The following is a 12,532-nucleotide window of genomic DNA, read 5'->3' as shown; positions in this document are numbered from 1 at the left end:
GGGTGGTGGTAGGTGAGGTGAGAGGAAGGGACTGGCAGGAAAGGAGGGAAGAGAAGCTGCAATGCAGATGTAAAGTTAATTAATTAAGGAGAACAATAAACAAGAAAAAGAAGCTATAAAAATAAATAAAATTAGTAGTATATTCCACATTTTTCAGGACGTTTCCTTATATATAAGTTTTTCATAACAAGCATATGTCTTACCTAAGACACTAAGATAACCTTGAATTTGGTCATTTTGCAATTTCTATTTTATATCATTAACTGACTTGCATGTCTCACAAAAAAATTTATTTTGTTACCCTGAAAATATGCCTTTTTCAGTATAAGACTAGGAATTATCTAAGTTGCTTCTTCTGCAGAGCAAGCCATGGGTGTGCCCAGGGTGTGAGAAATACTTTGTATTTCTGCATTCTTCTTCAAGCACTGACCCATACATAAACCATTGTGAAAATCTCAAGGGAGAAATGAGACTCTGAAACATCAAAAAGCCCTTTTGATCCAGAGAGCACTCCAGTACCATGACAGACAACATGTTTAATTGCCTAAAGGAATGAGAAGGAAGCAGGACTAAGCATAATGATTTCCGAAATGTTCATCGTCTACTTGGGGAATGTTACATTGCATTTTCCCTGTCAGTGGCTGAAGCAGATGGCACGACAGTGTGCGAATATTTAAACTCTACAGAGAGCTGAAGGGTGGTCACCCCAGTTCTGACTGATAAGAAATATTTACCAAGAGGGCTGGCTCTGGACTGAATTGCGATTCAATATCTTGATTTTAATTCCTTTCCTGATTTCAAAAACCAATCTTCTTTAGAATTGACCCTCTGGAAGTTTGTACCTCTCATTTTGGAAAAAAAGATATTTAGATATAAGGGGATTTTATTTCCTCATAATATTCTTGGCCTTAGCTTGACTCAGAATGGACAAACACCAAATTAAATTTATACTGGGTGCTGTAACTGTTGAAGCCTCTGACTTAAGGATTTTACTATAAAAAATTCACTCAAGAAATACAATAGAAATTCAGAGCGACATGGAAGATAGAAACTCTGTTGAAAGAACATTAAAGGAAGATTAGAAAAGAAAAAATAAATAGAAAATATGTGATGTAGAAAAAACAAAAACAAAAAAGACTCCTGAGGACAAAGAAAAGGCTCAGCCAGTAAAAGTGCTCACAGTTGCCATTTAAGACCCAACTCTTGAATGCTGCCCTGTTAATCAGACACAATACAACACACACACACACACACACACACACACACACACACACATGCACACTAATAATAATAATAATAATAATAATAATAATAATAATAATAAAAATAAAATAATAATAATAATATACATTTTAAAGAGACAAGTCTCTTGAACATTATTATTAGCCACACCATGAATTTATTTTAAAGTAACTACAATCTACTGCCTTTAACATAAATGATCACTTTTTTCCTTCAAAGCAATCAAATTTAATAAATGCAAGTTCAATAACTTATTTATACCAACATCATAAAACTTTCAAAGCAATTTGAGTGAGTGTGCTGATGAAATAATGTTTTCTAAAGAAATATCCAAAAGCAGAGTCCCCCAGTAGAAAACGGAGCTTAAGCACAGGATGCTGGGCTCTTCAACTCTTTTATTTAATTTTGTTGAATATGAGTCTCCATCACCACTGATCACACAGAAAGAAAACCAACAGGAACGACCATAACAACACCATAAAACTCTATTGTGGACTAACATACATTCACGGAATATCCCATCTATCAAAGGAGAAATGCATATTCTTCTCAAGCTCATGTGAAATATTCTATACAATAGAACACATCGGTTCACAAAATATCTCTCAAGTCCCTAATAATAAACACACACACACACACACACACACACACACACACACACACACATTAGCAATTAACTAAGCAAAATAAAAATTAAGAAAGTCATCTCAATCTTAATGACTAGAACATGGTATCTATGCTTAGAGGATATAATGAAGGACCAATATTTAGAAGAGTCTCAACTCCTCACGAGGGCTTGAACAGATCATTCCGTTGAGAAGAACGCTTGCTGTGATTGCAAACATGATGCCCTGAGTTTGTCTCCCCAGCACACACATGGAAACAGAGCTCTGACCGCATGTGCCGGTGATACAGTATTAGAGGTGGTGGCAGACAGCTGGAAATCAGACTAGCCCAAAGAGCGAGCTCTTAGTTCAGCGGAGCAACCTTCCTCAAAGCAGTGAGGTGGAGTGCGCTAGAGGACATTTATCATCTTTCTCTAGCCTCCTGACACTTGAGCACACACACTGCATGCACTCACAGCAAATATATGAAAGCAAGATATGCTTCTGAAAAAAAAAAAAAAAAACTTAAGGATACACAAGTAGATGACATCATGCATGTCTTTAAAAAGTTAATATCCGTTGCCCAGGAGCCAGCGCTGCCTACAGTTTCCTGTACTAAGTGCTTCTGTGCAACAGAGCAACGGATTCCAAGGCGTGACTCCAGCAATGGTTTTCGCAAGTCTGTGCAAAGAACTTGTCAGTGACAGCCTGGACCCCTGCGGCCCGAAGATCCTGCGAGATGGAGGGCTGCAGATGGTGGAGAAGCAGAACCTGAGCAAGAAGGAGCTGATAGTTGAATTCCAGGACCGAAGGCGTTATCATCTGTTCAGCTACTAAGGTCACTGTTAATGTCATCAGCGCTGCAGAGAAGCTCCAGGGGGTGGGCAGGGCTGGTACAGGCGTGGACTATGTGGATCTGGAGGCTGCCACGAGGACGGGCATCCTAGCCATGAACACCCCTAAGGGAAACAGCCCCAGTGCTGCCGAATTCACCTGCGGGATGATCATGTGCCTGGCCAGGCAGATTCCCCAGGCGACGGCTTCGATGAAGGATGGCAAAAGGGACCAGAAGTAGTTCATGGGGACAGAACTGAATGGGAAAACACCGAGAATTCTTGGCCTAGGCAGAATTGGAAGAGAGGACCCGAATGCAGGCCTTTGCAATGAAGACCGTAGGCTATGACCCCATCATTTCTCCATAAGTCGCTGCCCCCTTTGGTGTTCAGCAGCTGGGCTCTGTGATTTCATCACTGACCTTACCCCACTCCTGTCCGCCACTGCAGCTTGCTCAGTGACAGCACCTTTACCTAGTGCAAGAAAGGTGTGCGAATGGTGAACTGTGCACGAGGAGGCGTTGTGGATGAAGGTGCCCTGCTCCGTGCCCTGCGGTCTGGTCAGTGTGCTGGTGCTTCACTAGATGTGTTTACAAAAGAGCCACCACTGGACCCGGCTTAGTGGACCACAAGAACGTCGTCAGCTGTCCCCAGCTGGGCACCATCACCAAGGAGGCCCAGAGCCGCTGTGAAGAGGAAATCACAGTCCAGGTTGAGGACATGGTGAAGGGGAAATCTCTAACAGGGATTGTAAATGCCCGGGCTCTAACCAGTGTCTTCTCTCCACACACCAAGCCTTGGACTGGTCTGGCAGAAGCATTGGGCACGCTGATGCACGCCTGAGCTGGCTTCCCTAAAGGGACCATCTAGATGGTTGCACAAGGAACATCTTTGTAGACTTCTGGAACCGGCCTGAGCCCTGCAGTCATTGGTGACCTGAAAGAAGCGTCAAAGCAGGCAGATGTGAACTCGGTGAATGCTAAGCTATTTGTAAAAGAGTCTGGCAACAATACACCATCTCTCACAGTCCTGTGGTCCCAGGGGAGCAGGGCAGTGGGGAATGCCTCCTGACTGTGGCCCAGGCAGGTGCCACCTACCAATCTCTGGGCTTGGTCCAGGGCACCACATCAATGTTGCAGGGGTTCACCGGAGCTGTCTTCGGGCCAGAGGTGTCACTACGCAGGGGTCAGCCCCTGCTCATGTTCCGGGCTCAGCCCTCCAGCCCTACAATCCTATGATCGGCCTCCTGGCAGAGGTGGGTGTATAGCTGCTGTCCTACCGAACCTCCAAGGTGTCTGATGGAGAGACCTGGCACCTCATGAGCCGCTCCTCCCTGCCGCACAGCCTGGAAGCATGGAAGCAGCGTGTCTCCGAGGCTTTCCAGGTCTGCCTCTGACCCTGGGGCTAGGCTGTCCCAGCTCCTTAGACTCTCCTGAAGAAACCAGTTCTCTATGACCTGTAGGGAGAGGAGATCACAGAACCTGAACTGATATCTAGTAAAGAATATAACTTCAAAAAAGTTAATATCCTTAAAAATGTTCATATTACTCACACTTATTCATGGATTCAATTAATTCTGATGAAAATATCAATGACATTTTCATGGATATATAAAATCTGAATCTAAATGTCTACAACTTTATATAACTGAATGGATCTCAAGAATAAAGAGCAAAACTGCAGACACTGCATGTCTTGGCTTTAAGCAACAGATCTACTGTTGCCAGAAAAACATTATATTGCCATAGAGAATGCAAATTATATCCCCAAGGACATGTGACTTCATATTTATTAGGATGACTTTTATAAAAAAATGTGCAAACTAACACGGATTAATAAAAGAATGGATTTGTTTAAAGAGGAGGAGTTCTTGAACACCTGGGGGAAATAAAACAATTGAGTCATTCCTGAAACTATGACCGAGGTTCCAAAAATGTACCCTTTGTCCCAGGAACCAAACTAGTAGTATATTTAAGTGGAATCGGTGTGTCAAAGAAAAAGGTGCAATTCTATGTGGACTGTCCCATTATTTACAGTAGCCAAGACAGGTAATTAAACTAATCATCAATTAATGGATGAATGATAACAAAACCAGCATAGAGAGAAGAGAAAGATTTGACTTTGAAAGGATGAAAGTTCTGGGGCTGGAAACAAATGGCCCATAGTTCAGAGCAGCTGGGTTCCTACAGGAATTTTCTTTAAGTGGCATGTACCAAACACAAAAGTTAGAATGGTCATTGGATACAACTGGATACAACCATTCAGAACAGTAGATTATACAATGAATCTATTGTACAGTATAGTGACTCCAGCTCATTGTAATACATTGCTGAAAATTGCTGAGTAAATTTTAGATGTTCTCACTGCATAAAATGACAATAATCATTAGCTCAATTTGTTGAGAATGTAGGGGATGTGTGCTTATTTAATTAGCCCTGGATCAAATGTTTGGCTTTTTTCATTCAGAAAATTATATCTTTTAAGCTCAATATATGTCAAGCACTCAACTAAGCCCTGCATACAAAAGTAATGATAAGATGAAGATCAAGAACGTATTAATTGAATTTCTCCAAAATCATACACAATTGTTACTTCTCCCTTCACTCTCTACTGATTACTTTCATCTTAGCATCATGATTACTGACATTTCTGGTTTTAGTTAACCCAGAGCAGCCACTTTGGTATAAAGAACTAAAATTACTTAATGACAACAGTTAATTTTATTATTGTGTCTCATATAGCTTTATTATAAAGGAAATATTTAAGGGAAGATGAAGCTAATGTCGGTGAATCACCTCGATATTGTAGTTCTCCTCGCTGTTGCTAAAGATTCAGTTTTTAGTTGTGCTATGTGCAACAACAAAAATTCAGTCTTTTGGGTGTCATAGAAGTTCACATTCAAGATGATGGGGGCAAAGCTCTTATCAGAAGATGGGAGGTGGCTCTCTCCTTTCTGCTTCTGAGAGTTTCCACTGTCCTCAGTATTTCTTGACCTGCAAATGTGTCATTCCAGACAACACTTTGACTCTTGGCCTTTTGTAGAGAGTCTCTGCTGTCACTGCAGGACAGGTGAACCAATCCAATCCTCACCAGGTCGAGCTGCACAGCCTGTTTCCAGGTATAGCTGGAGCACAGAGAAGACAAAGTTCCCCTTCTCACCTTGGGAGTCGAATTCACCCTAGAAATTTAGTAACAAACCTCAGATGATGGCCCAAAAGGCACTCTGAGGAGGGATTTGCAAAGCATCTATATAGATCCAAAACATCTCCATGTGTCCAGTTAAAAGAAATTATCTAACGGTAATGTCTCCGGAGACATCCATATCAGGCTCCTGTCAGTAAGCACTTCTTGGCATCAGCAATAGTGACTGGGTTTGGTGGTGGCATGTATCATGAATTCCCAGGTGGGACCGTCTCTGAATGGCCTTTCCTTCATTCTCTATACCACTCTTTGTGTATTTCCTCCTTTGGGTATTTTGTTCCCCCTTCTAAGAAGAACTGAAGCATCCACATTTTATTCTTCCTTCTTCTTGAGCTTCATATGGTCTGTGAATTATATCTTGGATGTGGTTTCTACTTCAGTCTCCTGCATTGATTTTCTCCTTTGGTTTTCCTTCATGGTAGAGTATACTGTTAGGTGAAGTAAGCCCTATGCTCTTCAAGTTCCTTTTAGCATAGAACGTTTATCACAGCAACAGAGATGTAAGCTATGACAGAAAACAATTAATACTTTCCAATTTAATTTAATTTTTATTTTATTGATAGCAGTGCTTTGCCTGCGAGTATATCTGTGCGCCATGTGCAGACCTGGTGTGGTTTTAATGTACTGCAAAAAGTTATGATGTGAATAATTTGTATTGCACACTGCTTAAATATACACAAAATATTTATATGCATGCATTTTAAATGTTTATATGTGCAAAATATATAACTATGCATATTCTTTCTTTTGTTATGCATTTTCAAAAATTCTTACATATCTTGAAGTTTCTACCATGTCAGCAAACCATTAGAAAAGGCTTCAAGTTTTTCTTACAAAAGCCTGAAGATCAAAATGAAAACCAAGAAAGTTTACGGGTCCAACAGTGACTCTCTAAAGTAAAACCTATGGCCTGAATTATCTCATGGTTCCAGGGATCGTCTTACCTGGAAATATACTCTGTTCTGATTGCACAGTTTTGATTATTTTTATTAGTTCTTTTAAAGTTTCATATACTGTGGGGCAATGGATAGTGCCAGGAATCTTGGTAAACTTGAGTGGGTTCAGAGACTCCGGCACCCACGTAACCACCTGAGGAAGGTAGGTATCATCCTCTTCCTACCAAAATTCCTGGCCCGGAACATGTGACCATACACCCCACAAAAGGACAGGTCTAGAACAGAGTTCTCCATGCTGAGGAATCTAGAGGCCCTAAGGGTTTAGCCAGTAAGCTTTTCTCTTTCCAGGCATTCCTTCCTGCAAAAGGTGTTTAATCTCTGATCCACTCTGAGGAGGTATGTGTAGCTACTTTCCACGATGAGCAGTCAATAAACAGTATTGATAAGCACTCACTATATCTCTTTCAAAAAGAAGTTCAGTGGGGAGCATGGAAAAAGCCTTTGTCTACAGAGCTGCATCACCTAAGTCTCCCACAGAAGGCTCTTCTTCACTCCCCTACTAGCCTCTGCTGAGCTAAGTAAGCAGCCTTACCATTCCCCAGATTAAGGCTCATTGTCCTCAGCCCACTCCATTGTTCCCCAGGACTACCACTTCAAACTGTGACTGGATGCCCGGGACTTTAGGAACTCCAGACCCAGGCTCCATCTCACAGGCCTGTGGAGTCCTGTTCCTGAGTGTAAAAGAAGGCAACTGGAAACCTGGGAGTGAGGAAAACGCAGCATCAGCCTCAGCCTATGTTGTTTCTCGCTCAGACTGATGCTCCCATCCAAGGCTGAGTTGCTTCTTCCACCCCCTGAATTGCTTTCCACAAGCCCAGCACCCAGTGGTAAATGAAGTCTAGTGTCCCTCACCGAAGCAGCATTCCCACACCTCAATGGCAAGAGAACATGGAACTCTATCTGACACCTACAACACAGGGCATACCCAGATGACGTATAGCCCAGCTGGTTACCTATGCAGACCCACACTGGAATTCCAGAGTAAACAGAGCCCATGAGTCACCCTTGACAATAGTTTTGGCAGGCAAAACAGAACACAAGCAAAATCAAAGCAGATAAAATATGTTATGGTTTGGATACAATTTTTTAAATGTTTTTAGAATTTTTTTGATTTAATTTTATAGCCTTTAGTCAGATATGATTAATAGGTTATATGGATTATCAAAAGTCAATATCTGCATAGAGAAAATACAAAAGAAAAAATTATGCAGAAGTAAAGTTCTCTGCTCATATGTTAAATTAAGTGATGGTTTTATGGATTTAACAGATAAGTGATAGTAATTTTAATCTTAAAATATGGTTATTTATTTCATGATCTTAAATAGACTTGAGAAAATATTCCAACTGAGAAACAAATTAAATTGTTGTGTATATATATATACATATATATGGATAGATAAATATAGATATATTTCACATGAATTTTAAAATATATATTATATATTATATTTAATATATAATTTATATCATTGAAATATAGTTTAAATATATTTATATAATATGTTATGATTATTCATTGATGTAATATAATTATATATCATATAATAGGCATCATATAGTATATATTTCAATAACATAATTGACATATGACTGAGATATAATATATGACATGATATATGACATACAGCATATGACATGCAACTTATAATTTATGATTTATGATATGATATGTGATATGAAATATATAATATGGTTTAGTACATGATATCTGATTTATGGTATGTGATATAATTGATAAATATATATGATGTTATCCATACGCATATATATATATGTATATAAGACCAGGAATATGTATCAGTAGATAAAGCTGCTTTCCATATAAGTCTTGTGATCTGAGTTTAATCCAGACCCCATTTCTAGGTGGAAGAAGAGATCTAATTCCATAAAGATAGCCTCTGACATGAACATGCATTCAGTGATATGCATATCCATATGTACAATATATTCATGGTCATAATTATAGTATTAATAGTTATAATGTTTGTTAACTGAATAATAATTTTCTGTGTACAGTTAAGGAGATTCTTAAAGTTGGCAATATTGACATAGTACATCTTATACAAAGTGTTAGAATTACCATAATTTCTTCTTAAACCTTTGAGTTAAAGTCGAAAATATTAGGTAGAAGTATAGAGGAGTCCATCTCCATGTCTAATCTATCATGACCTTATTTAGCACTCTAAACCTTATAAAATAAATGTCACAAAATGAATGTTAAAAAAGTGTGACAGATACAAATGAGGATAAGACCCTAGGTCCACGACCAGGATTCTGAAAACAGAAATCCTGACCATGTGTAAAGATTAGGCATAGGAAAGGCTGCAGATAGAAGCACCAATATCAAATAATGATTTCAGTGCAGTAACTTCCTAAAATAAAAAACTGGGATTGTGTCCTGGTTTTTCAAATATGAGTTGATAATTAAATGCAGGCAACTACATTTTTAGTACTTTCCAACTTACCAACTTTACCAGTATATTTTCTGCATTTCCAACGGAACATATCTAAATACTGTGGAGTTATGTCTTTCTCTATACATATTTTTATTTAACATTTTTTGTCAATGCATCTTTGGTAACTATCATGTCAGAACCAGACTGAGATGAATAAAAAATACTTGCTATATCATATAATCAGTTTTCATAGTTGATATCACACTTATTAAATCATAAGATACTTAAAAGTTTAATTACATGGAATCTGATTTATAAGCTGTTTTAAAAATTAAGCATGGTTGCTCATGCCTGTAATTCCAGATTGCGGCACAAGGCTGAGGAATTTAAAGTAAGCCCTAACTAAATAAAAAGTTGTCTCAAAAAAGAATTATTTAAAAATACTAGATTTTGAAGAGTGATACAATAAAAAATGTTCTTCAAAATATAAACACATGGTACCATATTGATGAAGTGTTATCTGTTTTCGAGCTCTTCTGTTCTCTGTTATCTCTTCCCAAAGATGGGATAACTGTTCTGAACACTTATTATCCATGGCAAACTGTGCAACCTGGTGTTCCCTCAAAGACTATTTCTAATAGGCAATGTACTGGCTGGTTTTGTGTGTCAACTTGACACAAGCTGGAGTTATCATAGAGAAAGGAGCCTCAATTGAGATGTCTTCATGAGATCCCACTGTAAGGCATTGTCTGAATTAGTGATTAAGAGGGGAAGGGCCCCTAGTGGGTGGTGCCATCCCTGGGAATGTAGTCTTGGGTTCTATAAGAAAGTAGGCTAAACAAGCCAGGGGAAGCACGCCAGTAAGTACATCACTCCATGGCCTCTGCATCAGCTCCTGCTTCCTGACCTGCTTGAGTTCCAGTCCTGACTTCCTTTGATAATGAAGAACAATGTGGAAATGTAAGCTGAATAAACTCTTTTCTCCCCAACTTGCTTCTTGGTCATGATGTTTTGTGCAGGGATAGAAACCCAGACTCAGTCAGGCAATATAGAAAAATGTAAGTTTTTCTTAATAGCCATGGAAAAATAAAGACTGAGTAAAATGGTGTTACTTTTTTCCTTATCAGTTAATATCTTCCCACTCAGGAGATTATTTGAAATTCATCTGGGCAACCAAAGAAACTATGAAATAAAAATGTGTTCTTATGAAATCTTATGATTATTTAATAAAGGCTGATTGGTCAATGAAGACCATTTATTATATAATTACAAAATTGTGATTTTCATTGGACATTAAGTAAAAATGGAATCATTGTCATTTATGGGAGTTTAAGTAATTAAAGAGTAATCCATCTATCAGGTAAAGAATTTTTTTTAAAAATGTTAAAATTATAAGGTTTTTCTCCTCCATTTTACTGAATATTTTCTTTACTTACATTTTAAATGCTTTCCCCTTTCCTGGTCTCCCCTCCAGACACCCCTTATCCTATGCCTCTCCCCCCATTACTATGAGGGTGCTTCTCTGCCTACCTACCCATGCCCTCCTGCCTCCCCCCTCCCTGGAATTGCCCTACACTGGGGCATTGAGCCATCACAGGACCAAGGACCTTTTCTCCTGTTGATACCCTATAAGGCCATCCCTCTGCTACAAATATGGCTGGAGCCATGTGTCCCTTTTATATACTCTTTTTCAATTCTATATCCCATAGAGGGCTAATATCCAATATATACAAAGAACTCCAGAAGTTAGACTCCAGAGAATCAAATAACCCTCATTAAAAATGAAGGACAGAGCTAAACAAAGAATTCTCAACTGAGAAATATCGAATGGCAACTAAAGAAATGTTCAACATCCTTAGTCATCAGGGAAATTCAAATCAAAACATCCATCCACCTCACACCAGTCAGGACGGCTCAAGTCAAAAACTCAGGTGACAGCAGATGCTTTGCTGACAAAAATGTGGACAAAGAACACTTCTCAATTCCTAGTGGGATTACAAGCTGGTACAACCACTCTGGAAATCAGTCTGGCAGTTCCTCAGAAAATTGGATTGGACATAGTACTACCTAAGGACCAAGCTATACCACTCCTGGGCATATACTCAAAAAAAGCTCCAACATATAATAAGGATACATGCTCCACTATGTTCATAGCAGCCTTGTTTATAATATACAGAAATGGGAACAACCCAGATGTCCTTCAACAGAGGCATGGATACAAAACACATGGTACATTTACACAATGGAGTACTACTCAACTATTAAAAACAATTATTTCATGAAATTTCTAGGCAAATGGATGGAACTCAGAACATACATGGTATGTACTCACTGATAAGTGGATGTTAGCCGATAAGCTTGAAATACCCAAGATACAATCCACAGACCACAGGAACCTCAAGAAAAAGAAAGAACAAAGTGTGGTTGCTTCAGTCCTTCTTAGAAGGGGGAACAAAATACAGAATGAAATATGGAGACCAAGTGTGAAGCAGAGACTGAAGCAAAGACCATCCAGAAACTAACCTACCTGTGGATCCAGCCCATATACAGTCACCAAACCTAGACAATATTGTGGATGCCAAGAAGTGCATGCAGACAGGAGCCTGATATAGCTGTTTTCTGAGAGGCTCTGCCAGAGCCTGACAAATACAGAGGCAGATGCTCTCAGCCAACCACTGGACTGAGAACGGGATCCCCAACAGAGGAGTTAGGAAAGAACTGAAGGATCTGAAGGGGTTTGCAACCCCAGAGGAAGAACAATATTATCAACCAACCAGACACCCTAGAGCTTGCAGAGACTGAAGCACCAACTAAAAAGTAAAAATTTAAGTTTTAAATAGGATGAAAGAAGGTTTTAAAAATTGGCTGAAACTTTTTGACTTTTATAGATATATGTGTCTAGTACTACTTATCTGATTTGATAATAAAAGCTTAATCTGTGCTTTTTATTTAAAATTTTATTTACATTTAAAATGTTATTCCCCTTCCCAGTTTCCCCTCCACAACCTCCCTATTCCATCCCCCTCCTCTCTGCTTCTATGAGGGTGCTCCCCATCCATTTACCAACTCCTACCTCACTGCCCTAGCATTGCCCTATGCTGGGCTTTGAGCCTCCATAAGACCTAGGGCCTCAACTCCCACTGATACCAGATAAGGCCATCAACTGCTACACATACAGCTGGAGTCATGGGTCCCTGCATGTGTACTCTTTGGTTGGTGATTTCATCCTTGGGATCTCCTGGGGGGCGTCTGCTAACATGAGCCTGACTGTACAGATGCAGATGGTTGCCGCCAACCAT

At 39.4% G+C, this 12,532-nt stretch overlaps 1 pseudogene across 1 annotated transcript; it reads left to right on the top strand.

The window, feature by feature from the left end:
- Positions 1–2,513: 2,513 nt before the first annotated feature.
- Positions 2,514–4,076, top strand: LOC308423436 (D-3-phosphoglycerate dehydrogenase-like; annotated as a pseudogene). The gene has a single exon. The product of its transcript is annotated as a D-3-phosphoglycerate dehydrogenase-like (transcript).
- Positions 4,077–12,532: the final 8,456 nt, after the last annotated feature.

Source organism: Micromys minutus (genome assembly GCF_963924665.1).
Source record: "Micromys minutus genome assembly, chromosome: 8".
Taxonomy (NCBI): domain Eukaryota; kingdom Metazoa; phylum Chordata; class Mammalia; order Rodentia; family Muridae; genus Micromys; species Micromys minutus.
The sequence above is the reverse complement of the archived record's forward strand: the minus strand, read 5'-3'. Positions and strand labels throughout refer to the sequence as shown.